The sequence below is a fragment of the Chiloscyllium punctatum genome, unplaced genomic scaffold (genome assembly GCF_047496795.1).
Source record: "Chiloscyllium punctatum isolate Juve2018m unplaced genomic scaffold, sChiPun1.3 scaffold_487, whole genome shotgun sequence".
Taxonomy (NCBI): domain Eukaryota; kingdom Metazoa; phylum Chordata; class Chondrichthyes; order Orectolobiformes; family Hemiscylliidae; genus Chiloscyllium; species Chiloscyllium punctatum.
The window spans coordinates 1-4,894 of record NW_027310221.1 but is presented as its reverse complement, the minus strand read 5'-3'; the positions used below and the strand labels follow the sequence as shown (position 1 = coordinate 4,894).

At 59.6% G+C, this 4,894-nt stretch overlaps 1 long non-coding RNA gene across 1 annotated transcript; it reads right to left on the bottom strand.

The window, feature by feature from the left end:
* Window positions 1-3,962: 3,962 nt before the first annotated feature.
* On the bottom strand, window positions 3,963-4,888 carry LOC140472982 (uncharacterized). The gene is made up of 2 exons (XR_011957999.1): window positions 4,548-4,888; window positions 3,963-4,485 (listed from the first exon to the last, which is right to left on the bottom strand). It is a non-coding gene; the product is annotated as an uncharacterized lncRNA (long non-coding RNA).
* Window positions 4,889-4,894: the final 6 nt, after the last annotated feature.

Sequence of the window (4,894 nt, the reverse complement as noted above, 5' to 3'; positions counted from 1 at the left end):
CCGTGTGGAAGAGGACCCACAGTCCGTGTGGAAGGACACGCACAGTCCGTGTGGAAGGACACGCACAGTCCGTGTGGAAGGGGACCCACAGTCCGTGTGGAAGGGGACCCACAGTCCGTGTGGAAGGACACGCACAGTCCGTGTGGAAGGACACGCACAGTCCGTGTGGAAGGGGACCAACGGTCTGTGTGGAAGGGGACCCACAGTCCGTGTGGAAGGACACGCAGAGTCCGTGTGGAAGGGGACCCACAGTCCGTGTGGAAGGGGACCCACAGTCCGTGTGGAAGGACACGCACAGTCCGTGTGGAAGGACACGCACAGTCCGTGTGGAAGGGGACCCACGGTCCGTGTGGAAGGGGACCCACAGTCCGTGTGGAAGGGGACCCACAGTCCGTGTGGAAGGACACGCACAGTCCGTGTGGAAGGGGACCCACAGTCCGTGTGGAAGGACACGCACAGTCCGTGTGGAAGGGGACCCACAGTCCGTGTGGAAGGGGACCCACAGTCCGTGTGGAAGGGGATCCACAGTCCGTGTGGAAGGGGACCCACAGTCCGTGTGGAAGGACACGCACAGTCCGTGTGGAAGGACACGCACAGTCCGTGTGGAAGGACACGCACAGTCCGTGTGAAAGGACACGCACAGTCCGTGTGGAAGGACACACACAGTCCGTGTGGAAGGGGACCCACAGTCAATGTGGAAGGACACGCACAGTCCGTGTGAAAGGACACGCACAGTCTGTGTGGAAGGACACGCACAGTCCGTGTGGAAGGGGACCCACAGTCCGTGTGGAAGGGGACCCACAGTCCGTGTGGAAGGGGACCCACAGTCCGTGTGGAAGGACACGCACAGTCCGTGTGGAAGGGGACCCACAGTCCGTGTGGAAGGACACGCACAGTCCGTGTGGAAGGGGACCCACAGTCCGTGTGGAAGGGGACCCACAGTCCGTGTAGAAGGACACGCACAGTCCGTGTGGAAGGACACACAGTCCGTGTGGAAGGGGACCCACAGTCCGTGTGGAAGGACACACAGTCCGTGTGGAAGGGGGCCCAGAATCCGTGTGGAAGGACACGCACAGTCCGTGTGGAATGTCATGCACAGTCCGTGTGGAAGGGGACCCACAGTCCGTGTGGAAGAGGACCCACAGTCCGTGTGGAAGGACACGCACAGTCCGTGTGGAAGGACACGCACAGTCCGTGTGGAAGGGGACCCACAGTCCGTGTGGAAGGGGACCCACAGTCCGTGTGGAAGGACACGCACAGTCCGTGTGGAAGGACACACACAGTCCGTGTGGAAGGGGACCCACAGTCCGTGTGGAAGGGGGCCCAGAATCCGTGTGGAAGGACACGCACAGTCCGTGTGGAATGTCATGCACAGTCCGTGTGGAAGGGGACCCACAGTCCGTGTGGAAGAGGACCCACAGTCCGTGTGGAAGGACACGCACAGTCCGTGTGGAAGGGGACACACAGTCCGTGTGGAAGGGGACTCACAGTCCGTGTGGAAGGACACGCACAGTCCGTGTGGAAGGTGACCCACAGTCCATGTGGAAGCGGACCCACAGTCCCTGTGGAAGGTCACGCACAGTCCGCGTGGAAGAGGACACACAGTCCGTGTGGAAGGGGACCCACAGTCCGTGTGGAAGGGGACCCACAGTCCGTGTGGAAGGACACGCACAGTCCGTGTGGAAGGACACGAACAGTCCGTGTGGAAGGACATGCACAGTCTGTGTGGAAGGGGACCCACAATCCGTGTGGAAGGACACGCACAGTCCGTGTGGAAGGACACTCACAGTCCGTGTGGAAGGGGACCCACAGTCCGTGTGGAAGGACACGCACAGTCCGTGTGGAAGGACACGCACAGTCCGTGTGGAAGGGGACCAACGGTCCGTGTGGAAGGGGACCCACAGTCCGTGTGGAAGGACACGCAGAGTCCGTGTGGAAGGGGACCCACAGTCCGTGTGGAAGGACACGCACAGTCCGTGTGGAAGGACACGCACAGTCCGTGTGGAAGGGGACCCACGGTCCGTGTGGAAGGGGACCCACAGTCCGTGTGGAAGGGGACCCACAGTCCGTGTGGAAGGACACGCACAGTCCGTGTGGAAGGGGACCCACAGTCCGTGTGGAAGGACACGCACAGTCCGTGTGGAAGGGGACCCACAGTCCGTGTGGAAGGGGACCCACAGTCCGTGTGGAAGGGGATCCACAGTCCGTGTGGAAGGGGACCCACAGTCCGTGTGGAAGGACACGCACAGTCCGTGTGGAAGGACACGCACAGTCCGTGTGGAAGGACACGCACAGTCCGTGTGAAAGGACACGCACAGTCCGTGTGGAAGGACACACACAGTCCGTGTGGAAGGGGACCCACAGTCAATGTGGAAGGACACGCACAGTCCGTGTGAAAGGACACGCACAGTCCGTGTGGAAGGACACGCACAATCCGTGTGGAAGGGGACCCACAGTCCGTGTGGAAGAGGACCCACAGTCCGTGTGGAAGGGGACCCACAGTCCGTGTGGAAGGACACGCACAGTCCGTGTGGAAGGGGACCCACAGTCCGTGTGGAAGGACACGCACAGTCCGTGTGGAAGGGGACCCACAGTCCGTGTGGAAGGAGACGCACAGTCCGTGTGGAAGGTGACCCACAGTCCGTGTGGAAGGACACGCACAGTCCGTATGGAAGGGGACCCACAGTCCGTGTGGAAGGACACGCACAGTCCGTGTGGAAGGGGACCCACAGTCCGTGTGGAAGGGGGCCCACAGTCCGTGTGGAAGGGGACCCACAGTCCGTGTGGAAGGGGACCCACAGTCCGTGTGGAAGGACACGCACAGTCCGTGTGGAAGTGGGCCCACAGTCCGTGTGGAAGGACACGCACAGTCCGTGTGGAAGGACACGCACAGTCCGTGTGGAAGGGGACCCACAGTCCGTGTGGAAGGGGACCCACTGTCCGTGTGGAAGGGGACCCACAGTCCGTGTGGAAGGACATGCACAGTCCGTGTGGAAGTGGGCCCACAGTCCGTGTGGAAGGACACGCACAGTCCGTGTGGAAGGACACGCACAGTCCGTTTGGAAGGACACGCACAGTCCGTGTGGAAGGGGACCCACAGTCCATGTGGAAGGGGACCCACAGTCCATGTGGAAGGACACGCACAGTCCGTGTGGAAGGACACGCACAGTCCGTGTGGAAGGACATGCACAGTCCGTGTGGAAGGGGACCCACAGTCCGTGTGGAAGGGGACCCACAGTCCGTGTGGAAGGGGACCCACAGTCCGTGTGGAAGGACACGCACAGTCCGTGTGGAAGGGGACGCACAGTCCGTGTGAAGGGGACCCACAGTCCGTGTGAAAGGACACGCACAGTCTGTGTGGAAGGGGACCCACAGTCCGTGTGGAAGGGGACCCACAGTCTGTGTGGAAGGGGACCCACAGTCCGTGTGGAAGGACACGCACAGTCTGTGTGGAAGGACACGCACAGTCCGTGTTGAAGGACACGCACAGTCCGTGTGGAAGGACATGCACTGTCCGTGTGGAAGCACACGCACAGTCCGTGTGGAAGGGGACCCACCGTCCGTGTGGAAGGGGACCCACAGTCCGTGTGGAAGGACACGCACAGTCCGTGTGGAAGGACCCGCACAGTCCGTGTGGAAGGGGACCCACAGTCCGTGTGGAAGGGGACCCACAGTCCGTGTGGAAGGGGACCCACAGTCCGTGTGGAAGGACACGCACAGTCCGTGTGGAAGGACACGCACAGTCCGTGTGGAAGGACACGCAGAGACCGTGTGGAAGGACACGCACAGTCCGTGTGGAAGGACACGCAGAGACCGTGTGGAAGGACACGCCCAGTCCATGTGGAAGGACACGCAGAGACCGTGTGGAAGGACACGCACAGTCCGTGTGGAAGGACACGCAGAGGACCGTGTGGAAGGACACGCCCAGTCCATGTGGAAGGACACGCAGAGACCGTGTGGAATGTTCTGAATAACAATCTTTAATAAAACCATCAAACTATCGACGATAAATGACATCAAGAATTTGAGTTTGTGCTTCTGTTTGTTTTTACAATCAATTCTCGAAGGGTGGGAGTGAGTGTGAGGTGGATGGGATTGATGGACATTCATCCCTGTCTGGAATTCCCTGGTGAAGGATTGGGATATCCAGGATCAATCAGATGGATCTGAGGGGGATCCCAGAATAAATGGTGTTCATGGTTCAGAGGGATCCCAGGAATCTTGAGTTGGATGGATCTGTGATCCTGGGATAAAGGGACGGACCTCGGGGAGATCCTGGGATAAAGGGGACGGACCTCGGGGAGATCCTGGGATAAAGGGGACGGACCTCAGGGAGATCCTGGGATAAAGGGGATGGATCTTGGGGAGATCCTGGGATAAAGGGATAGACCTCAGGGAAAATCTGGGATAGAGGGGATAGACCTCGGGGAGATCCTGGGATAAAGGGGATGGATCTTGGGAGATCCTGGGATAAAGGGGATAGACCTTTGGGAGATCCTGGATAAAGGGGATGGATCTTGGGGAGATCCTGGGATAAAGGGATAGACCTCAGGGAAAATCCTGGGATAGAGGGGATAGACCTCGGGGAGATCCAGGGATAAAGGGGATAGACCTTTGGGAGATCCTGGGATATAGGGGATGGATTGGGTGTGTGGGACTCACTATGTGGAGGGGGTTTGGCGAGTGATCAGATCCAGGAAGGCATGCAGTGAGTGTGAGAGAGAGAGGGAGAGAGAGAGAGAGGGAGGGAGAGAGAGAGGGAGAGAGAGAGAGAGGGAGGGAGAGAGAGGTGGGTGGGGTGGGTGGGTGGTGCAGGCTGAGTATAGGAACCACCTCTCGTTCGGAATTTACAGCGATGTGATTCTCGATTTGTGCTTTTCAGTTAAATATTAAG